Raw genomic sequence first — 25,786 nt, forward strand, 5'->3', positions numbered from 1 at the left:
CAGACAGCAAGGGACCAATGAACAGATACCAAATAAAAAGAATGTCCACATTTTATCTCTCTGGTTCTGTCAGGCATCTGGGCTGCTCTGATCCTTACTCCATTCGGTTTCACCCAAGATGGCAACTCTGGGAGCAGCTGAGCACCTTGGATTATAAAGCACTGGATTTCTTGCTTCTGCTGCAAATTCACTGGCTGTAAGCCCTCCAACTTTCTAAATATTCCTTTGTGTGTGGTTCAGAGTTGTGGGACCATCCCTTGAGCCTGCTTGGTCTGGTATTCTGTGTTGTTGCTGATGGAGATACTCACTGCACTTCTAGCCGATCCGCCATCTTTTTTGGTTCACTTTCTACCCAACTGATTTTTAGGTGTTGATCTTGTACCCTGCCATGTTATTGATCTTTTAATTAGTTCCAATTCTTTTTTTTAATGAGTCTTTGGAATTTTCTAGGTATAGGATTATATCATCTACAAATAGAAAAAGTTTTACTTCTTCTTTGCCAATTTGAAAGTTTTTAATTTCCATTTCTTGCCTAAGACTTCCAGCATAATATTGAATAGAAATGGTGGTAAAGGATATCCTTGTCTTGTTTTGGTTTGCTTTTAGTTTCTCTCCACTGAGAGTAATGCTGGTTTTTGTATGCATGGTGGTGGTGGTGATGTGCCGTGGAGTTGGTTCCGACTCACAGCGACCCTGTACAGGGTTTCTGAGGTTGTAAATCTTTATGGGGGTAGAAAGCCTCATCTTTCTCCCACAGAACAGCTAGTAGTTTCAAATTGGTGACCTAAAGGTTCTCATCCTGATTCTTAACCACTGTGCTACCAGAGCTCCTTTTGTATGCATGTGGTAGCGTAGTGGTTACGAATCGGGCTGCTAACCTCAAGGGTGGCAGTTCGAAACTACCAGCGGTTCCACGAGAGAAAGATGAGGCGTTCTGCTCCCGTAAAGATTTACAGCCTTGGAAACCCTGTGCAGGGTCACTATGAGTCGGAACCGACTCCACGGTACTTAACAACAACAACATGCCCTTAATTATGTTGAGGAATTTCTCTTGTATTCTTATTTTGTTGAATGCTTTTATCTGGAATGGATATTAGATTTTGCCAGATGCATTTTCTGTGTCAATGGACAAGATCATGTATCCCCACCTCCACTCTCTTTCTTTCTTTCTTTCTTTTCTTTCTTTCTTTCTTTCTTTCTTTTCTTTTCTTTCTTTCTTTCTTTCTTTCTTTCTTTCTTTCTTTCTTTCTTTCTTTCTTTCTTTCTTTCTTTCTTTCTTTCTTTCTTCTTTCTCTCTCTCTCTCTCTCTCTCCCTCCCTCCCTCCCTTCCTTCCTTCCTTCTTTCTTTTTATCTGTCATGGATTATGTTGATTGATTTCCAATATTGAGCCATCTTTACATTTTTGTTGTTGTTGTTATCAAGTGCCATCAAGTCAGTTCCAATCCATAGCAACCCTGTATAGGGCTTCCAAGGAGCAGCTGGTGAGCTTGGACTGCTGACCTTGAAATTCAAAAGTCTTTGCAATCCAGTCTGGTACATTAACCCACAGCACCACATATCTTTGCATAACTGGTATGAATTCCCTTGGTTCTGATGCATTTTTTAAAAAAATATATTTTTGGAGTCTTTTAACTAGGATTTTGTTGAAGATTTTTGCATCTATGTTCATGAGATACTCATGTATAATTTAATTTTTCTGGGATGTCTTTGTCTGGTTTTGGTGACAGGGTTATGCTTGCTTCATAAAATGAATTCAAGACTTTTAAATCTTTTTCTATATTCTGGAATAGTTTGAGTATAATTTCTATTTGCTCTTTCTAAATGTTTCAAAGAATTTATCAGTAAAACCTTCTGGGTCTGGACTTTTTTGTTGTTGTTGTTGGAAGTTTTTTTTTGTTTTGTTTTGTTTTTTTTCTTAATGATTTGATCAATTTCTTCTCTTGTTATAGTCCTGGTCAAGTTTTCTATTTCAGTCAGTGTTAGTTTAGGTTGGTTGTGTGTTTCTAGAAATGTTTCCATTTCTATTAGACCTGGAGATGTGAGAGATGTGAAGGCTGGTTGGTCTGAAATATGGTGAGACCTGGGGACTCCTGAGCCCATGGACAAGGGTATAGAGAGTGAAGCACCCAACTGATACGAAGTGAGGGGAGACACACAAGAAGGCCCAAACTTGCAGATAGTACCCATTTGACCTAGCCTCAATGGCTTGATAATCAGAACTTCACTAGAGGATGATAAACAAACAAACAAGTAAACAAACAAACAAACTTTTGATAAAGGAAATGAGTGTAAATTGCTCCAATTTGATGAACTTGACCTACACTTATGGATGCAATAGCTCAAAATACCAATTGAGAGGGAAGGAGTCCTCACATCAAATATGAATCTTATCCCCTTTGTGTACAGGATAAATTGGGACATGCAACTTAGACATTGGCTACTTAAAATGAGGGGGTGATAAAGGTATGAAGTGACTGGCTTATAAGTTTAGTTTAAGAATGTGTGGGAAGAGTAGAGTCCCCACTGAACAATTTTCATCTTGTCTAGATGGATCTGGTTAAAAGAGATGGAGATAAGATTCTTATGATTCAAAAGTGAATAAATATTATCATGACTAATTGCGACTGTCACACTGTAAATGTAGAAGTTTTGTAAAAAAAAAAAAAAGGAGTAGTTAATCTTACAGTCCAGAAACAAAGGACCCTAGGACCATCAGAGGAGAAGAGCATGAGTAGAATGCAGGACCCTATACAGAGAAGCAGCAACACCAGAGATGGAAGCAGAGATGAAGACATGGAGAGAGGGAGCAGCTGATGACTCTGGACTCATGGAAAGAGAGGGACTGTGTGCTGGCAGCCAGGAGGTAGGATTGCAGAATGTGTCCTTTGATTGTTTAAATTATTACATATTCCTGAATGTTTTTGTATACATCCAACCCCCACTCTCCCCCCCCCCCCCCCAAAAAAAAAAAATACCAGAGGCAATGGAAGGCAATATGTTGAATGATGATGTATGGAGGAGATTGTAATCATTGCAATGAAATGATGTAAAGCCAATGTTCTCCCATGTAAACTATCACTCAGTTCACACACACACACAAAGTGGTATACTAAAGTCTCCTCCTATTATTGCTAATTTCTCTTTTCAGTTCTACTAAAGTTCCATTTATAATTTTGGGGTGTTTTCATTGGATATTTAGATATTTATTACAGTTATGTCCTCTTGATTGACTGACCCGTTAATCATTATATAATATCATTTCTTAATTCTTATTCTGATTTTTGCCTTCTCAAAAATCAACATTGCCACTTCTGGCATGGCACTGTGGGTTAAAGAACTGAACAATGCTTTCTTGAACCTCAAGGCTGGCAGTTCAAGTTCACCAGCTGCTCCTTGGAAACCCTATACAGGGTCATTATGAGTTGGAACTGACTTGATAGCACTTAACAACAAAATAAACATTCTTTTTTGGTTGATGTTTACTTGATATATTTTTCCATTCTTTGATTCTTAGTTTATTTTTGCTTTGTTCTAACTTGTGTCTCTTTTAGACAGCATACTGATGAATCCTGTTTTCTGATCCAGTCTGCTATTCTGTGTCTCTTGACAGATGCATTAAGTTCATTTCATTCATTGTAATCAACAGGAATGAATTTATTACTGTCATTCTTTCTTTTTTCTTGTTTTGTGGTGCTCATGATTCCTTTGTTCTATATAATTTTCTTTGCTGAGTTTAGTTTGTTTATGGATTTTCCTTTACTTTCTTTTGTTGTTGTTTTGTGTTTACTGAATCTTTGTTTAGGTTTATTAATTTTCTTAGTTTTTATCCTGTAATTTGTTATCATTCCAAATTTAAAACAGTCTGTTCTATCTTGATTTCATTTTGGCTTTCTCTTTATTTGGAACTTTTGTAGCTACACCATTTATTTTCTGTTTGCGTTGTAGTTGCTGTCATTTAAAAATGTACACCTCGGGTTCCCAATTTTCAGTCTTGTAGATAATTTTTGTGTTTAAAATTTCATTATCTTGGAAGGACCTACAACCCCCAAGAAACAAGAACTAGGAGTGGAGTACGTCTTTTAGATCTGGGGTCCCTGAACTATTAAGGGTTGATCCAGAGAAGACTGATGCCATGATACATGGAGAGCTCCAAGGAATGCTGGATCTATAGATGCTAAAAGGACACAAAGGCCTTTCTCCAGAGCCAGTGCTCTGAATTTAGACTTCTAGTTCCCTAAATGCTGACAGAATAAATTTCTGATTGTTAAAAACAAACAAACTAAAAAAACCCAACACATTATTTTGGCTGGTTTCTGGGTAATGTTGTCATTTGTCAGCTTGTTTTCTGCTCTTGGTGGTTCTGTCTGTAAAATTTCCTTCAGCAACTTTTGTAAGGTTGTTCTGGGTTTTATAAATTCTAGTTTTTATGAAAACGTCCTACTTTAACCATCACATTTGAGGGACAGTTTTGGTGGCTATATAATTCTTGGTTAGTCTGTTTTCTTTTTTGTTTGTTTTGAGGATTTTATATATGTCATCACATTGCCTTCTTGCCTGCATGGTTTTTGCCAAGAAAACAGAACATAGTCTTATTGGTTATTTTTAATAGGTGACTTTTGATTTTCCCAAGTTACTTTCAGGATTTTTTCATTGTTTTTAGTTTTGGGAAGAGTTACTAAGACATTATGATATGTCTTGGTGAATTTCTTTTAGTGATGTATCTACTTGGGTTCATTGAGATTCTTGAGTTCACATCTCTTCATCTTTCATGGTATTAGGCAAGTTTTCTGAAAACAGATATTTGACAATTTCCTATATGCTTAATTAAAAAAAAATCTTCATGTTCTTAAATTCTGGTCATTATTAAGTTATTAGTAATGGTGTTGCACATATTTTTAGGCTTTACTAATTTTTTTCTGAGTTTTTCTTAACTGAATAGTCTGACTCTGTCTTTCATTGATTTAGTTCTATTCCTTGGCCTTTCTGATGTGTTATCTAGTTCTGAAAATTTACTATGAATCTTCTGGGTTTCTATTATGTGTTTTTGAATGATTTCTAATTTTTAAAATTAATTTTGTTAACTTGTTCTTCTATTGCTTTCCTGAATTCTTTTAGAGTTTCACCTGTGATTTCCTTTAGCTATTTCTTAATCTGTTGAAAAGTCCTAAATATGACTCTCATGAATTCTTTATCAGGTAATTTCAATAGCATTTCTTTATCAGAAAGCTTTTCTGCCTCTGTATTTTGCTTGTGCAACTAGTCTTATTTCATGGTGAGCACTGAGTTGTCTGTTGTCACCAAGACATTGTATTTGTTTGATGATTGTATGTTGGTATGTTTTGTCCATTTTAGGTTTCATTTTGCTTTGATATCCACAGGTGGATGAGGAAGGTATGCTACCCTGGCTGTTAGTATGGCAGTACCTAGGCACTCACTACCTGTCCCTGGTGTGTGTGGTGGCTGGTAGGAGTATGTGTATGATGCTCTCTTTGCTGTTCATGTAGAGAGGTTGAGAGCAGGATGTGTGATTGTTTACTTCACTCTGTCACCAATCAGGTCGTTCAGGAGCAGGTGGTGACACTTGCCTAGTGGGTGTGGCTTGTTACTGAGAATGTGATTCCTGCTTCCCAATGGATCTGGCAAAAGGGGCGGGGGGGGGTGGGAAGGAAGAGACAAAAGAAAACAACAACAAAAAAGAGAAAGCAAGTGGCAGTGGGTGCTAGATCAATTTATGGGATGGTTTGCTTCTCACCCTATGTGAGTGTGCCTCACCAGTCTCAGAGATGGCAGATGTGCCTTGTTTGTTCCATGCTCAGGGACTATTGGGGGTTAGGGAATGGGGAATGGTTGCACAACTGGGTGGGGTAGGGGTGAAGAGGGGTGTCATGGTTGCTGGATGGGTGGGCTTGAGGTGGTCCCATTTCTAGCCACCAAGAGGTTGTGGGGTGTCCTGGGGGAGATTGAACTTTTTTTGTTACTTGTCACTGGTGTGGGTGCCAGTCTATTCCTGGGCAAGTTGAACCAGTGATCAGATTTCTGCCCCATCTTATTGGAATGGTAGTGTCTGTCTTGAGTACAGAATCTCCAGCTGTCACCACCTAGGCCTTCCCACTGCCTGGGACTCAACAAAAAAAGATGAGGAATCACTTCTGGTGAGTGGTGGTAGTGGTTATGTAGCATGGAGGTGAGTAACTATAGCCTTATTTACTGGCTCCCCAGCTGCTTTCCTGGCTGCCTGAGTCGCTGGAGTTCTTGCCTGCTTTCCTACACATTTTCTGCCCACCTTACTTCACTCTAGATTTGTTTAACTGCCTCTATCTTACTAGGAAGTCAGTGAAGTTGCCCTCCTATGTTTCTTGCCTGGAATACTGCATGCAATAATTCATTAACAGCCATGGAGTGCAGGACCTGACCAGAATTTCCCACTCCTCATCTCTACTAATTTGTTTCTTTTGTTCAGCTGCTTCTTCTAATCAGCATTTGATTGACTTCTTTATCCTTTTATTTAAAGCTCAGAATTTCAGGTTTATCATCTATATCTGTTTCAGTGGTTCCTCAGGTCTTTGCTGTATAGGGTTGGTGTGGAGTGTTGGTCTAGTTCTCCATAGTAACTCCACCTTTCAAATTTCTCTTGATATCACTGTGGAGAAACAGATTAGAAAGCCAAAGATTCATGTCACAAACCAGGATTATGGTTTAAACAGAAATATAAGGACTTTGCATAATATAATGACTCTGTACCAATTTGACGGCACTTAATAACAACTATTATATTTTAGGAACTCTTTTTTTGACAGTGAGGTCTACTTAACTATAGAAATCATAGATAGACTGAAATTTTCATTTCTGAAGGGAAACAGAATACTGAAAAACAAACAAACAAACTTGAGATGATCTGGATAGGTCAGAGGTAGAGGAGAGTGAAGTGGCTTCGTCCCACCCACCTCCAGCTCTTCTTACTCAAAATCATGAGGAAAACAAGTTGTTTGGTGAGAGTTAAAAGGACTATGGGTAGAAGAGTCATATGAAATAATTCACGGCACTGCAGAAGACAATAATATTTTTCTATGCCATCAAAATATATTTATCTACACTAAAACCTAAGAGTCATTCTTGAATTCTGTCTTTCATTACTGCTCCTTCCCCCAGCATCATTAATCAAATTGTACTAATTTTTGTAACTTATCTTTGTTCATGTTTCTGTATTCTTACAACCTTTTCCCTAGTTCAAGTCCTCATCATTTATCTCCTGATATCCTAACCATAACTGTTTCCCCTGCTTCCAGCCTTGCTCCATCTTTATTTTCTACATTATTACTAACCCATCACAATAGGATAGGGCATAACAGTGGCTCTGTAGGATATGCACTAGACTACTAATCACAAGATTGGTGGCTTGATCTCACTAGCAGCTCCAAGCTTTCTTCTCTGTAAAGATGTATAGTCTAAGCAACCCTATACAGGGTTGCTATGAGTCAAAACTGTCTTGGTGGCACTTAACATCAACAATAACAGTATAGTGATACTATAAAGAGGGTATAAGTGCCCCACAGAGATTCTAAGGCTGTGTAGAACAATATAAACTATGGATAACATTGTGAAGAATGGGTATTCCACACATTTAATTGTGCTAATGTAGAACCTGTACATAGACCGAGAAACAGTTGTTAGAAGAGAACAAGGGGGGTACTAAATGGTTTAAAGTCAGGAATGTTCTATGCCAGGGTTGTATCCTTTCACCAAATTTATTCAATTTGTATGCTGAACATCATATGAAGAAGAATTTGGCATCAGGATTGCAGGAAGGCTCATTAACAACCTGCAATATACAGGTGATACAATTGTGCTTGCTGAAAGCAAAGAGGACTTAAAATACCTACTGATGAAGATCAAAGATCACAGCTTTCAGTATGGATTGCAGCTCAAGTAAACAAAACAAATATACTCACAAGCAATAAATAATATCATGATAAATATAGAATGAAGTTGTTAAAGACTTCATTTTGCTTGGATCTACATCAACACTCATGGAAGCAGGAGTCAAGAAATCAAATGATGTATTACGTTAAGCAAATCTTCTGTAAAGGACCATTTTAAAATGTTCAAGAGCAAAGCTATCAGTTCGAGGATTAAGGTGTGCCTGACTCAAGTCATAATATTTTCAATAGCCTCATATATATATATGTAAGTTGGACAGTGAATAAGAAAGACTGTATAAGAATTAAGGTCTTTGAATTATGGAGTTGTAGAAGAATACTGAAAGATTCATGGATACTAGAAGAACAAACAAATTTGTCTAGGAAGAAGTTCAGCCAGTTGCTCCTTAGATACAGGAATAGCCAGACTTCTTTCATACTTGGGACATGTTTTCAGGAGGGACCTGTCCTTGGAAAGGACATTAGGACATCATGCTTGGTAAAGTTGAGGGTTAGCAAAAAAAAAAAAAAAAAAAAGCCCCCCCCTCCCCCCCCAAGGAGATGAGTTGACACAGTGGCATCAGCAATGGGCTCAAATGTTAACAACTGGCATGGCGCATACTGGGCAGTGTTTCGTTCTTTTGTGCATAATGTCGTTATGACATTGACAATGCCTAGCAACAACAATCTTCACAGAAGGAGAACGGTGGCTATGCAGGATAAGCTCTGGAGTGTTAGCGACAAGGTCCATGATTCAATCCCATTAGCCATTCCACAGGAGAGAGATGAGGCTTTCTGCTCCATAAAGATTTATAGCCTCAGAAACTGTATACATCGTCTCTATGAGTTAGAACTGACTCTATGGCAGTAAACAAGAACAGCTTTGACCTTTCAGTTAGCAGCTGAGTGCTTTAATTATTATCTCACCAAGTCTCCTTACATTATTACTTGGGGGATCTAGCCATAAAACAAAGTTGACCATTGTACACAATTGTGAAAGATTTCTCAATACTTTCCAACCTGTAGAAGATAAGGTCACATTCCTTAATATGGTGTTAAGGATTGAAATGTGTTCCCTCAAAAGGTATCTTAAAGTCCTGGCTTTTGGTACCTGTGAGTGTGATCTTGTTTGGATATAGGTTCTTCCACATGGCCATTATGAATTATGAATTAACATGAGGTCATACTGGAGCAGAGTGTTCTCCAATCCCATCTGCGAGGTGTCCTTATGAAGGAGGAAAAGGCCACAGGAGAAACATGGCCTAGTGAAGATGTATTCAAATGCCAGGAAACACCTGAGGCTACCAGAAACTGAGAGAAACAAGAAAGGATCTTCCCCTAGAGCCTTCAGAGAGAATATGGTACAATGAACACCCTGAATTCAGCATATTAACATCCAGAACTGTAAGACAATAGATGTGTGTTGTTTAAAGCTGTCTGCTTTTTTACAGCAGTTCTAGGCAACGAATACACATGGTGTGGAAGGCTCTTCATGACTGGGATTTTGTCTCTCTTCTGTTGCATCCCTTCCTTGAAGGACAAAAACTTAATATTGAATGCATGAATTAAAAACATTTAAAATGGTTTGGTCTGCTGGATATCAATATTTTTAAAGGGTGTCGTTGTTAAGTGCTTATCCTACAGTGCCATACCAGGACTCCTGTACCAAATTTTGGGAAAGTGAACTCTGTAAGTTTACTACTAATGGTCTAAACAGTGTATTCTCAAGCATGAGAGATATTTTCTAGGACAACATTTCTGAGATTTCTTTGAGTTTCAGGGATTCATGAGCACAAGGCTACCCAAGAGCATCCATGTACATTAATGATAGCATGGTTATCATTGTTATTAGGTGCCATTGAATCAGTAATGACTCATAGCGACCCTATGCACAACAGAATGAAACACTGCCTGGTCCTAGGTCAACCTCACAATTGTTGCCATGCTTGAGCCCATTGATGCTGCCACTTTACCAATCCATCTCATTGGGGGTCTTCCTCTTTTTTTCTGACCCTCCACCCTGCCAAACATGATATCCTTCTCCAGTGACTGGTCCCTCCTGACAATATGATAGCATGGTTAGTATGTATATATTATGTTAATTAAAACAAGATTATGTTTTACTAAGCAAGTTACATCTTCTCTAGAAATTTAATTCCAGGATAAAAGGGTAGTGCTACAAATATTTCTAATAAAAATTATTACTTTCTAATGTTACTCACCACTGAAGGAAAATAAATTAGAAATAATAAGTATTAGTTCAAAAGAAAATATTGAGGTTTGAAGAGACATTCTAAATGCAGATAAGTTTAAATTTAAACACAATTATTTTCAAGCCTTGAGTTCATCTCAGTATCTATTACTAACAAGTATGAGCACAGTGCTGGGGGCCATCCAGAAGCAAATTAAAGTTCAGAACACAGAGCTGTCAACCTGGGTCAATCCTGGTTCACACAACCTGGAACACTGTCTCAGAGCAGGGTTCAGAGGGGCAGGTTGAAAAGAGGCTGACAACTCTGATGTCTGTCTTGGAAATTAAGTTGTACCAGACCTAGTTTCCCTTCCTAATTTATGCTAAATATGCTATTCATAAGTTCATTCCGATTTTTTAAAGTCTGTGTTCCTTCTGTGCCAAATTTGGGAAACTGAATTCTATAAGTTTACTTTGTTGTTATTATTAATTGCCACTGAGTCAGTTCGAACTCATAGTAACCCTGTATAGGGTTTCCAAGGAGTGGCTGGTGAGTTTGGACTGCAGATCTTGAAGTTCAAACTGGCCTTATGGTCAAGTGATTAACCTACAGTGCTACACCAGGACTCCATAAGTTCACTGTTGTTGTTAAGTGCTGTGGAATCAATTCCGACCCATAGCGACCCTGCATATGGTTTCCAAGGAGCAGCTGGTGAGCTTGAACCACCTATCTTGCAGTTCAAACGACTTTGCAGTGTGACACATTAGCCCACAGAGTCACACCAGTTTACTACTAATGGTCTAAATAGCATGTTCTCAAGCATGAGAGATATTTTCTAGGACAACATTTCTGAGATTTCTTTGAGTTTCAGGGATTCATGAGCATAATGACTCCCCAAGAGCATCCGTGTGCACTAATCTATCCAGGTCCTCTACAGAGTGGCCTCTGTGGTGAAACATGTTTGGAAAACAATATTATTGCTTTTTTCTAGGAAAATCAGTGACAACAGTATACTGATGATCCTGGAAAGTTCTTCAGTAAAGAAAATAAATGTAATCACAAAACTTCTCTATGTGAAATCCTCCACAGAGTTAGTTAATGTTCTACAGGAAAGACTGTTGTAGCAGTTTAGGAATGAAATGTTGGAGCTTTTCATATTCATATACCCACCAAGTGAAGGTTGTCAGATTATGGCTAGAAGAACAATTTCAACTCTCACAACTTATTTCTGATACTGCTTGTTGACTGAATGGTAAGACAGTATGCCTTACTAGTGACTCTATCACCAATATAAAGTCAGCCAACAAACAAGCACAGCCAATTCATGGAAAGAACACACAGAGTTTAAAATGATAAGACATGACTAGGAATCCCAGATCTTTCACTACTTACAGATGCATGATCTTGGAAGAGTCATGCGTTTCTCTGAGTTTCCTCATGTATGAAATATGGATAATAGTACTGGTTACTCATTACTACAATGACTTTGAGAATTATATGTTGCTGTTAAGTGTGGAGTTAGTTCTGACTCATAGCAACCCTGTACAGTGTTTCCGAGGCTGTAAAACTTTACGGGAGCAGAAAGCCTCATCTTTCTCCTACGGAGCAGCTGGTAGTTTCAAACTGCTGTTTCATAACCTCTCTGCAACCAGAGGGCTTTCCCTTTATGCAACCAGAGGGATTTCTGAGGAGTGGCTGGTGGATTTGGACCACCCGACTTTGTAGTTAGCAGTTCACTGATTATATTACAGCGCCATACCAGCACTCCTGAATTAGACGGTGTTGTTATGAGCCATGGAGTCGGTTCCGATTCACAGCGACCTGTACAGGGTTTCCGAGGCTGTAAATCTTTCCGGGAGCAGAAAGCCTCATCTTTTTCCTGCGGAACAGCTGGTAGTTTCGAACTGCTGACCCTGAGGATACCAGCCTGATTTGTAACCACTACACTACCAGAGGGCTTTAAAAAAAATCTGTGGAAAAAGGAATAATGAACCATGGAATTTTCCCATGTACTTTTTGAAGACCCCCTTGTATTTGTTAATTTGTGTGGAAATTTGGCAGAAGATAATGCTGGAAAAATGATTATTTTAAATATGCTTAATATATTCAATAAATTTGAAATGAGAATGAATCCTGATATTCTAATTAGTGAACTGAATTATTAAACATGTAGTTTTAAGGCTAAAAATCATCATGACTTGGTTAAAGGCTAAAACTCATCGATCATGTATAAATACTCTTATGTAAAAAGAAGAGCAATTCAACCCTTCCCCTGCTAAAAAGATAGAAAGAAAGCAAGAAAATCCACAGAGGTTAATCACGGTGTGATAACTCCCTGCCCCAGGTGCAAACATTAGCCCATTAGACCAGTAACACAGCTGGGCCAATTTAGCGCTTAGCACCCGTTTTCATCTCTGCTCTGTTGGAACTCCCAAACCAAAGACTAACTTCAGAAAAACTGATTATAATACCTTTCTAAGCTAATATTCCCAAGAGTGGATCCACAAATAAATCACATTTTTCATTATTTCCTTCTATAGCAAACCTGATTTCAACTGGGCTTTTGTTCAAGTCTCTTCCTACTTTCTTTAAAGAAACAAAAATGGTTATAAAGAGAACTAAAAAAAGTTTCTTCAGATAAAAAAAGGAGACAGGATGTTGGAGGTTTTCTTATTCACATACTGACTAAGTGAAAGTTGTCAGATTATGGCAAGAAGCGCAATTTCAACTCACTCAGATTGCTTACTGTGGTTAGACAGTGTGCATCTGTCTAGTAATTCAATAACCGATATAAAGCCAGCCAACAAACAAGGACAGCCAACTCAAGGAAAGAACACAGGATTTGGAACAAAGGATGCCAGTGTCCTTCCCAGACCTTGAGAGCCAGAAATAATTAAAGAAATACGTGCACTTCCTCACATAGATAATTTAGGAAGATATTCCTATGTGTTTAATGGGTAATGCTAGTAAAAAATATTCCTATGTGCTAGAATATTCAGTAAAAGTCAAAATAAATTTACCAGGTGAGTCTTCTCAGCAGAATTTTTGCCATTTGACTTGAATCCATTCTTATAGAGAATTTATAGTCACTGTTCTGAGAGAAGTTGATGACAAAATCCAACAAGTGATGAGCTGGTACATCTCTTGGGGGATGGGCCCTCCTGTTGCAGAGAGTCCTTAGGGCATAGCCTGTTGTTTCTATGTGCCGTGGAGTCGGTTCCGACTCATAGCGACCCTGTACAGGGTTTCTGAGGCTGTAAATCTTTACGGGAGCTGAAAGCCTCATCTTTCTCCTGTGGAACAGCTGGTAGTTTCGAACTGCTGACCTTGAGGTGAACAGCCCGATTCATAACCACTACGCTACCAGAGCTCCTTAGGGCATAGCCTGTAGTTCTAGGTAAAAAGCAAGTGTACCCCTAAATTGTGGACGTTGGATTTGAATTACACTGGAGAGATAAATCACAGGAATTATGAGTGACAGCCACAGGGAAAAATATCAAGAAGTGGGAAAAATATCAAGAATGGAAAGAACAGCTCTACTTTGTTTTACTTTACCTGACGGCGATATTGGTGTTGTTGTTGAGTATGTATATGAATATGTATATAAAAAGTAAAGTGTAAGCAAGCTGGAACCTCAAGTCACGCTGAGTCTATTAAAGACTGTAGGAGGAAAAAAGTTTGGCTGTTAAGCTGTGATGAGGTTAGTACATAAGCCACCTGAAACCATTTAAATTGCATTTAAAAAAAAACTCAAACATGAATGAAAACAAGCATGCAAACTAAACAAAGCAGTTGTTCAGGCCCAAATTAATCTCTTGGATTGATGGCCTGTTTCCAGCCTCTTGGCAAAAATTTAAAGCATTAAACTATCTAAATTCAGATTCCTGTTAGATCAGACTAGCTGTGAAATTTTGCAAGTTAGTACACTGGGAAATCTTATTGTATTCATCTGTAAAGAGTAGGTAATAATAGAACCTACCTCTTGAAATTATTGTGAAGGCATTTGAGCTAGTGTATATGCATATTGTGTTTAATAGAGCAACCTGCACCTAATAATTGATTAAGTAGTTAATAACTATTAGGTGTGTGGACACGTATACACATGAAAGTATATATACAAAGGACCAGTTTCTTCTTCAAGCAGTCATCTGGTGAAGCTATACACTTTAATAATGATGTCTTCTATAATAAATATCTTGTTATTGCTCAAAATATTTTTATGTCTCCTATTTTGAACTGCCATCAGGGTATGTGACATATTCTGTTAAATGGAATTGATGGCAGCAAACCTTTTCTTTCAGAGAGTGGGAGGAGACTTTCTATTTGATAATTATCATAAGCCATTTGAAGTAAAGAGTAACAAGACAAATAATCAAATTGGGTGATAAAATTTTGGAACAAAAATAGAGTAATATAAAGGAAGAAGAATTTTGACATAGAAGGATGTATAGAATAGACAGAGAGAACCATTTGGAAAGAATAGGTCATATTTATTTAGTCAAGTTTAAGCTCCCTGATACTTTTTTCTAGCATATCTCCTTGACATTTAAGTGTTGGAGAATCTCTTCTCTTCTATCTTTGTACTTATATTTTCTTGATGATCTTATCCAGGCCTATGGATACCTTCTATTTGCTTAGCTACTAAGTAAATATCTCCAGTTAGAATCTAATGACTCAACTTGTATATCCAACCACCCAGTTGACACCTCCACATGGATGTCTAATAAGGATCCTTCCCATACCAGCTTCCTTATATCTTCCTAGTCTCAATGAAAGATAATTCTGTGCTTCCAGTTGTTTAAGGCAAGAACCTTGATGTCATGCTTAACACCTTTCTATCTTTCGTACCTCACCTCTGGCTCAATAGCAAATTCTGTCCATTTTAATAAGTCTTATTATCCCAGTTTTACCAGTAATCCAAACCATCATCATCTCTTCCTGGATTATTGCAACAATCTCCTGACCTCCATTCTTCTATTCCTCAGCACTTCATCACAATGATCCCATGAAAATAAAATTGCATCTTGTTATTCCCTGCTCCACCACTTGTCTGTTAGTTTGTTATACTATGGTGGCTTGTATGTTTCTGTGATTCTGGAAGGTATGCCACCATCATTTTAAATACCAGCAGGGTCACCCATGGTGGACAGGTTTTAGCAGAGCTTCCAGAAAAAGGCAGACTAGGAGGAAGGAGAGGCAGATGATTTTTGAATGGTTAGACACAAAAACACTAAAGAAAATCAACAGAACATGGTCATATATAGTATCAGAAGATGAAAAGGTTATGAATAGCAGCAGAATGATGTCAGATATAGTGACGGAAGATGACCCCCTCACGTTAGAAGGCACTCGAAATATGACTGGGGAAGAGTTACCTTCTCAAAGTAGAGCTGACCTTTATGGATGAATGGAATAAATTTAGAGACCTACATTTATTGATGGGGCACAACTTAAAATAAGGAAACACAACTGCAAACACCATTACTAATCAGAACATGGAATGCACGAAGTATAAATCCAGAAAAATCGGAGATAGTAAAAATGGAATGGAACACATAAAGATTGATATACTAGCTGAAATGGACTGATACTGGACATTTTGAATCTGACAATCATATGATTTACTATGCAAGGAATGACAAATTGAAGAAAACTAGTGTTGCATTCATTATCAAAAAGAACATTTCAAGATCTATCTTGAAGTACAACGCTGTCTGTGATAGGGCAATATTAATACTCCTATAAGGAAGAACAGTTTGTACTATGATTATTCAAATTTATGCACCAACCTCTAAAGCCAGTAATGATGAAACTGAAGAATTCTACCAAATTTGTCAGCCGGAAATTGATCAAACATGCAATCAAGATGCAGTGATAATTACTGGTGATTGGGATGAGAAAGTTGGGAATAAAAAGACAGGATGAGTAGTTGGAAAATATGTCCTTGGTGAAACAAATGATGCTGGAGATTGCATGACAGAATTTTGCAAGGCTAACTAATTCAATGAAAATAGCTTTCTAAAACAGCATGAAAGGAGACTCGATCTCACCAGATGAAACACACAGGAATTAAATTCACTACATCTGTGGAAAGCAATGATGGAAAAGTTCAATATCATCAGTCAAAACAAGGCCAGTGGCTGTGAAACAAACAATTGCTAATATGTAAGTTCAGAATGAATATGAAGAAAATTCGACCAAGTCAACAAAAGCCAAAATATGACCTCGAATATCTCCCATGTGAATTTAGAGACCATCTCAAGAACAGATTTAATGCATTAGACACTAGTGACTGAAGTCCAGAAGAGTTGTGGGATGACATATGTAAGAATGCCAAAGGATTATTAAAAAGACAGGAGAGAAAGAAAAGACCACAATGGATGTCAGAAGAGACTCTGAGACTTGTTCTAGAACATAGAGAAGCTAAAGCCATTGGAAGAAATGATGAAGTAAAAGAGTTGAACAGAAAATTTCAAAGGGCAGCTAAAAGAACTTTCAGCTAAAAGCTGAAAGCACTAAAGGCATTGACAAAAAACAATGCTTCAGGAATTGATGGAGTTCAAGTTGAAATATTTCAACAAACTGGTGTTCATTCATCTATGCCAAGAAATTTGAAAGACAGCTACCTAGCCAACCAATTGGAAAAGATCCATTTTGTGCACATTCCAAAGAGAGGTGACCCAATGGAGTATGGAAATCATTGAACAATATCATTAATATTAATTTTACATGCAAGTATAATTTTGCTAAAGATAATTCAAAATAGGCTGCAGTAGTACATCGATAGGAAACGGACAGAAATTCAGACCAGATTCTGCAGAGACTGTGGAACCAGGGATATCATTGCTTATGTCAGATGGATTCTGACTGAAAGCAGAGAATACCAGCAAGATGTTTACTTGTGTTTTATTGACTATTCAATTGTGTAGATTATGACAAATTATGGAGAATATTGTGAAGAATGGGTATTCCAGAACACTTATTTGTGCTCATGAGGAACCTGTGCATAGACCCAAAGGCAATTATTAGAACTGAATAAAAGGATTGTTGTTGTTAAGTGCTGTTGAGTCGGTTTTGACTCATAGCAACAGTGTATAGGGCTTCTGAGGAATGCCTGGTGAGTTTGAACCACAGATCTTGTGATTCAACTGAATAGTTTTAAATCAGGAAATGTGTGCACTAGGGTTGTATCATTTCACCATATTTATTCAATCTGTAAATTGAGCAAATAATCCAAGAGACTGAATTATGAATGGAAATGTGGCTTCAGGATTGGATAAAGATTCATTAACAACCTGTGATACAGGTATACAAGCTTGCTTGCTGAAAATAGAGAGGACTTAAAATACCGATGAAGATCAAAGTATTCAGTATGGATTGCACCTCAATGTAAAAAAATGAGAATCATCACCATTGGATCAATAAAGAACATCATGATAAATGGAGAAAAGGTTGAAGCTGTCAAAGACTTCATTTTTCTTGGATCCACAATAAACACTCATGGAAGCAGCAGTCAAGAAACCAAACAACTTAATGTATTACACAAATCTGCTACACAACTCTTTAAAGTGCTAAAGAGCAAAGCGGTCTGTTTAAGGACTTAAGTGTACCTGACCCAAGTCATGGTATTTTCAATAGCCTCATATGCATGTAAACATTGGAAAATGAATAAAGATGACCATGTGGTGCTCTGAGCTAACACATCAGACTGCAAAGTTGTTTGAACTGCAAGGTTGGTGGTTCAAGTTCACCAGCTGCTCCTTGGAAACCCTATACAGGGTCGCTATGGGTTGGAATCGATTTGACAGCACTTAAGAACAACAACATAAGATTAGATGCATTTGAATGATGGTGTTGGATAATAATATTAAAAGTACCATGGACTGTCAGAAGAACAAACATATCTGTATTGGAAGAAGTACAGTCAGAACGTTCCTTAGAAGCCAGAATGGTGAAAGTTCGTCTCTCTTTGGACATGGTATTAGGAGGGATCCATCCTGATAAGGACAACATGCTTGATACAGTGGAGAGTCAGAAAAAAGAGGAAGACCCAAAATGAGATGGATTGGCACAGTGGCAGCAGCAATGGGCTCAAAGGTAAAATTGTGAGGATGGTGCAGGACTGGGCAGTGTTCTGTTCTCTTGTGCATAGTGTTGCTTTAAGTGGGAAACATCTCTATAGCGCCTAACAACATTCTCCTGCTGCTTCTCATCTTACTCAGTTATAGTCCTTAATACATATTGCAGAGCCCCACAAAAACTTGACCCCCCATTAAACTTCTCTGATTTCACGGACTCACATTCACACATCTTCGCTTTTATCAGCCAGACTGGTTTCCTTGTAGTTTCTCATCCTCAGTAGGAGCCACCACCTGAGGATCTTTGATCTTTCTATTCCTTCTGTTGGGATGCTGTTCTCCTACACATATGTTAACCTCCTCACTTTCTTTAGTTGTTTGCTTAAAAATCACCTTCTTTGCCTACCCTATTTCAATATTTTATTCTCTCCTCCATATCTTTCTACCTTGCTTTATTATTTTGTCTTTAGCACTTATTATTATTATTATTTTTTGTCTCTTCTTACAGAATTTAAGTTCTATAAAGGCAGAAAATTTTGTCTGTTTATTTGCTGTTGTATCTCCAGTGCTTTTACTATACGCCTGGCTCATGGTAAATACTCAATACATATTTGTTGAATGAGTAAATAAAATAATTAATTGTTCTTTCTGTTCCCTATGTTAAAATAACTTCAGGAACCATGGAAGAGCTAGACAATGAGGCATAGTGGAGAAAGTACTGGACCCGGACATGCAGATACCTGGATTCTGTTACAACTGTACCATTCAGTAGCTGTTTAGCTTTGTTCAACAGCCCTGGTTTCCCCATCTGCAAAATGAGGCAGGTAGATGAGATATACAGCCAATAGGATTTCTTCTGTGTCTAGATTATATGTTACTGATGTAAGAAAAATGCTTACAACAGCAAAGTCCTGTGTTCTACTTCAGACCAACTGAGAGCTTTCTGTGACAGCCAGAAGTGTGTATTGACAAAATTTTTGAGGTAATACAAATTTGATGGGATGCATATGTCCCAAGAGATCTTTGGTGCTTGGGTTGGTGGAATGAGGCCTGATTCTTCAGGTTCATGCAGTTATACAGCTTCTGCCAGATGGCAGGACACACTAAAAGTAGGATAGTTGTTTCCCAGTAAACCTCAGAGGTAGAAAATGTAGATGGATACTGTGTGTCCATGAATCATGAAAAGGCTGAGATTTGCTTCAGTAGTCTCTGTTTTTGAGGGAAGACCAAAGCCAAGCAGTGGATGTTGTTGTTAAGTGCCGTCAAGTCTGTTCTGACTCATAATGACCATGGATAGGGTTTCTGAGGAGCAGCTAGTGAATTTGAACTGCAAACATTGTGGTTAGCAGTCCAGTGCTTATTCCATAGTGCCACACAATGACTCCAGGTAGCTCTGGTAGCATAGTGATTACGAATCGGGCTGCAGACCTTAAGGTCAGTAGTTTGAAACTACCAGCCACTTCGCGGGAGAGAGATGAAACTTTCTGCTCCTGTAAAGATTTACAGCCTCGGAAACCCTGTACAGGGTCGCTATGGGTCAGAACTGACTCAACGACACTTAGCAACAACAACAACAACACCATGACTCCAAGCAGTGGACAGCAGACGGGTAATTCACCAGTGTTGTTCCTCTGCCTGTCATCTGTCAGAGTTGTTTAACGCAGTCCTGTACCAATCTGGCAACCTTTTTTGTACTATGTGCAGAAATGCTGATGGCATAACTTGAAGTTACATGTTTTACAAAGTATTTTTGTATATTACTTGTCATCACAACATCATTGTGCAGAAGGTGGGTCAAGTTTTATTACCATCTCTGTTTACAGAAGCTAAAAGCAGAGAACCAGAGTGTGATTATTTGGCAATTCCACAGAGAAAGTTTGTAGAAAGTCAAGGCCAGAATCCCACAACAAGTGCCCTTTTTCACTAATAGGGTACGAAGAAGGTAAAATCAGAACTGTTAGTGTTCTTGCCAAACTTCCAAGCCTGGAGAGGCAGGTTGTTTAGAAACACTTATATAGGTGTTTCTGCAACTAACAGAGTGGCAGAGGTGCCACAAACATTTGTTGGAGACTTGAAGATTTGGAATGCAATATGGTGTTGAGAGAACAGAGCCTCTTGTCTTTGTAGGACAAGTATTCTTTCCCTTCTCGCCTCCCAAATCAACGGAAAACAGTGGTTCCACTTAGAGCTGTTACCAGAGCAGCAGTAGTAGCCTGTACACTGAACTGGTAAAAACACAGTGACAGTCTGAAACAAAATATGCTTAATTGTTAAGAAACTAAATCTATTCCTCAACTGAGAGCAGAAATGGACAATGACAGATATAACTATACAGATAATTAGTGATCAATGACGAATTTTAAAGACAAGAAAGTTGCTCATCACAGTATGGCAAGTATAAATAAACTACAAAGTAGTAAATATCCAGTTTCAGTATAGAGACTACATCGAGTTGAAGGACAGGTACCTTACTGAGGCCAAATTAAATTGAGCCCAGGCTGACTTCTGTTAAGGTGGAACTTAGAAGCTGAGGCAGTGTTCTAATGTCCAATATGTAGAAATTATAAGGTTGAACTGTGTCTTTTTTTTTTTTTTGAGGAATGTCTTTTTTTGGAGAATGCTTTCTAAAAGACAGATTTCTTAATGATACTTTTAAAATACTCCATTGTATATTTATAACAAAATCAAATATGAGGGGACTTAAAATTGACTTAAAAGATATGTTTTTTTTTTCTATGAGCTTTTTGAAGCCCCCTTCTTTTGTCTTTGAGATTGAGAAAACTGAGTATAGTAAGAATAATTTTGTATGTAGTATCATTTTGGGAGAAATATTTAAGTTAGGAAGTGTGGGTCTATTTCCACCTGGATTCCTAGTACCATGGAGACTCTTCCTGGGAAAAGAAGCAGACTAAATCTTTCTCTTGGTCCTAGTTGTCGTTGTTGTTGTTAAGTGCCATCGAGTCGGGTCTGACCCATAGCGACCCTGTACAGGGTTTCCGAGGGTGTAAATCTTTACGGGAGTAGAAAGCCTCATCTTTCTCCCTCGGAGCGGCTGGTAGTTTCGAACCACTGACCTTAAGGTTCGCAGCCCGATTCGTAACCACTACGCTACCAGAGCTCCTTGGTCCTAGTACTCAGAGAAAATAAAGCTAACAGAGTGAGGGCAGATGGCATACAAAGTTCATGGTAGAGCTGTTGAGATCAGCTGGCAGATAAAAGTTTTTCTAAGAGTTTAAAAAATAAAGCAGTTGGCAAGCATTTTGCAAAGCATATTAGAATATGGTAAATTTTCAGTATAAATCAATAGGCAATGCAGAACTTTGAGTAAATTCATAGACTGTGGCTGAATTTATTATGGAAAAGAAGTGGCAATAGACTTAGGGACAGAGCACAGAGAGAATCAGCAGACCTGAATTCTAGAGGAGGGTGTCAGCCGAATCTGAACCCAATAGGTGTTCTTATTTACACTAAGTATGCTGGCCACACTACTGGTGGTGGTGGTGCTGATGTGCCACAGAGTCAGTTCTGACTCATAGTGACCCTGTATAGAGTTTCCAAGGCTGTAAAGCTTTGTCCTGCAGAGCGACTAGTAGATTTGAACTACTGACCTTTCAGTTAGCAGCCCATCTCATAATCCACTACACTACCAGGGCTCCTTTATCAGCATATTGTTGGTGTTAAGTACTACTGAGTCAATTCCGACCCATAGTGACCCTGTACAGGATTTCCAAGGAGCAGCTGGTGAGCTTGAACCACCAACCTTGCAGTTCAAATGACTTTGCAGTCTGACACATTAATCCACATTGCCACACCAGGACTCCACCAGCATATTAGAAGACCTGAAAGTCTATTTCAGAGCCTCATTGCTTACTATTTGTTTAATTTTTTTTTTGTTGTTGTTGTTTATGGGTATGGGTTTAGTCCTTTCCTATGTGTACTTCTGGTCTACTCATGATATTCACCTAAAAGAAACCCTCTAGGGAGCCCTGGACCGCATAGTCAGTTTGCACCACAAGGCTGCTGGTTCAAACTCACCAGGCACTCCTTGGAAACCCTATACAGGGTCATTATGGGTCGGAACTGATTCGACGGAACTGAACAACAACAATAGGGAGCCCTATTAGCTCAACTGCCCAGCTGCTTTTGGTGAAGTTGTAACCCACCAGCTGCTTCCCAGGAGAAAATGTCTGGAGATCTGCTCCTATAAAGATTACAGCCTAGGAAACCTCCTGGCCCAGTTCTACTCTGACTTTAGCAGTGTTATTAGTTAGAATTGATGCCACACAATAGTGACAGGGATTGGTATGTTTACATACTTGGTCCAGGTGGATTCTGAATGCTATTGGTAATTGTGGAGATTCCCACATTTAATGAATGTGGCATTGACAGTGTTGATTTCTGTTTCATTCTAATGCTTCACTTTTTCTTCTTAAGCCACCCTTTGAAAAATCTTTTCAGCTCTTTTATTTAATCATTTTTCACCATTCACTTTAGTTACTTTATGTTCAAGATCAAGTTTTGTTTTTTTTAATGACATTTTCTTTCTTCATGTGTGATCGCCTTAATTTTATCTAGACAGGTCTTGGGTCACTTGTGCTTAAGACATCAAATCTATTCTTGAAGTGGCCTCAAGTTTCAGGCAAGATATATTTAAAGGGTTGAATTTTGACTGTCATGGAGCTGAACAAAAGATTTCAAAGATTGGTCCACGAAGACCAAGTATTATACCGAAACTGGCAAGACCTGGATGGAGTTAGATAACCAGAAGGGAAGAACATGCTCAGCATGTCTCAAGTTGAAATGACTGAAGAAAACATTCAAGCCTTGAGTTGCAATATTGAAAGATTCTATGAAGTCCTGGTATGGTGCTGTTGATAATCACTGGACCGGTGATTCAAACCTACCAGCCACTCCTAGGACACTCTCTAAGCAGGGGTGAGTAACCTTTTTACTGACAAAATTTATTTTACAAAGGGTCATAAGGAAGACAAGAAAGAAGGAAATTTCACTTATGGGACATACAAAATTATTAACTTAAAAATAAGCTGCTATATTTGGCCAAACATTTAATTTACTCAACCCTAATGTGATGGCTAAGGAGCTCTGGTAGCGTAGTGGTTACAAATTGGGATGTGAACCTCAGGGTTCAGCAGTTCGAAACTACCAGCTGTTCTTCGGGAAAAAGATGAGGCTTTCTGCTCCTGTAAAGATTTACAGCCTCAGAAACCCTGTGCAGGGTCTCTATGAGTTGAAACCAACTCCACGGCACATAACAACAAGAACAATGTGATGGCTGGAGTCCTGGTGTAGTGCTGTGGGTTAATGTACCAGACTGCAAAGCTGTTTGGTGGTTCAAGTTCACCAGATGCTTCTTGGCAATCCTACACAGGGTCGCTATGGGTCAGAGCCAACTCGATGGCACTTAACAACAACAACAACAATGTGATGGCTAGAGTCCTGTTGTGGCATTGTGGGTTAATGCGCTGGACTGCAAAGTCAGTTTGGATCACAAGGTGGATGGTTCAAGCTCACCAACCACTCCATGGAAATTATACAGGGCTACTATAGGCTGGAACCAATTCGACGGTACTTAAAAACATCAACCATATGGTGGCTGGAACTGTGGTTGTCATGGCAGGGTCAGACCAAATGATTTAGAGGATATTATATGACTCAAAACGAAACCTCCACCCAGAAGCAGGTAGTCACTAAGGTTTTAGCACTAGGCTCCCCACAAACGTGTGCTGTGATCTATTGAAAGTCAGTCCTCAACACAAGGGTTTGTACCACTCATCTGTCAGTTTGCTGTCCTGTGGTGGCTTGCATGTTTCTGTGATTCTGCAAGCTATACCATGGGTATTTTAAATACCAGACGGGTCACCTATGATGGACAGGTTTCAGCTGAGCTTTCAGACGAAGGCAGACTAGGAAGGAGAGATGGACTACTTCTAAATATTTCATCACTGACAACCTTATGAATGGTAGTGGAACACTGTCAGAACCAGGATATTGAATACTGAAACATGATGAAGAGCACCCAAATATTTTTGGAAACAGTTGAAACATGTATTCAGATATTGAAGCATGTATTCGGATATTGAATCATGATGAAGAGCACCCGAATATATCTGATACATAATTTGAAGGCATTGTGTATCTTCAAAGAGATCATTTGAAGACCAGAGGAGTTGTGGATGACATCAAGAACATAATACAGGAAGAAAGCAAAGGGTCATAAAGAAGACAAGAAAGAAGGAAAAGACAAAAGTGCTTGTTAGAAGAGACTCGAATATTGCTCTTCAGCATAGAGATGTCAAAGCAAAGGGAAGAAATGAGGCGGTAAAACAGCTGACTAGAAAGTTTCAAAGTCAGCTTAAGAAGACAAAGTCAAATATTATAATGAAATGTGCAAAGACCTGGAGAATGAGTATTCCAGAACACTTAATTATGTTCTTGAGGAACCTGTATATAGACCAAGAGGCAATTGTTTGAACACAACAAGGGGACAACAAATGGCTTAAAATCAGGAAAGGCATGTGCCAGGGTTGTATTCTTTCACCATATTTATTCAATATGTATTCTGAGACAATCATCTGAGAAGCTGAATTATATAAAGAAAAATATGGCATCAAGATTGGAAGAAAACTCATTAATAACCTGCGATATGCAGATGATACAACCTTAGTTGTTGAGAGCAAACAGGATGTAAAACACAAAAGACCACAGGCTTTGGTATGGATTGTACCTCAATGTAAAGAAAACAAAAGTCCTCATCATGGGACCAATAAATAACATCTATATAAATGGAGAAAAGATTGAAATTGTCTAAGACTTAATTTTCTCAGATCAACCATCGACACTCATTGAAGTAGCAGTCAAGAAATCAAATGATATATTACATTAGGCAAATCTACTGCACAAGACCTATTTAAAGTGTTGAAGAACAAAGATGTCAGTTTGAAGACTGAGGTGCACCTAACCCAAGCCATAGTATTTTCAATAACCCTGTGTACATGTAAAACTCGGACAGTGAATAAGGAAGACCATAGAAAATTTGATGTATTTGATTTATGGTTTTGGAAAGTATTAAAAGTGCCACATACTGTCAAAAGAATAAACAAATCTGTGTTGGAAGAACAGCAGCTGAAATGCTGCTTAGAAGCTAGAATGACCAGACTTCATCTCTCATATTTTGGACATACTGTTAGGAGGAGCCAGTCCCTGGAGAAAGATCATGTTTTATAAAGTGGAGTGTCAGAGAAAAAGAGGAAGACCCCCAATGAGATGTATTGGCACAGTGGCATCGCCATGGGCTCAAACGTAGCAACAATTGTCAGGTGGGTTCAGGACCAGGCAGTGTTTTGTTCTGGTGTGCATAGGGTTGCTATGTTGTTGTTGTTAGGTGCCATTGAGTCAGTACTGACACATAGCAAGCTTATGCACAACAGGACGAAACACAATCCGGTCCTCAGCCAACCTCAAATTGACAAAGAGGGAGTACAACTCTCCTTATTTGCAGACAATATGATCCTATACATAGAAAATCCTAACAACTCAGTAAAAAAGCTACTAGACCTCATTGGAAGATTCAGCAAAGTG

The 25,786-nt window shown here is 38.5% G+C and overlaps 1 pseudogene; it reads right to left on the reverse strand.

The window, feature by feature from the left end:
- LOC102825125 overlaps nt 1-18,419 on the reverse strand; it is a 20,481-nt pseudogene extending 2,062 nt beyond the window's left edge.
- Nucleotides 18,420-25,786: the final 7,367 nt, after the last annotated feature.

The sequence above is a fragment of the Chrysochloris asiatica genome, unplaced genomic scaffold (assembly GCF_000296735.1).
Source record: "Chrysochloris asiatica unplaced genomic scaffold, ChrAsi1.0 scaffold00103, whole genome shotgun sequence".
Taxonomy (NCBI): domain Eukaryota; kingdom Metazoa; phylum Chordata; class Mammalia; order Afrosoricida; family Chrysochloridae; genus Chrysochloris; species Chrysochloris asiatica.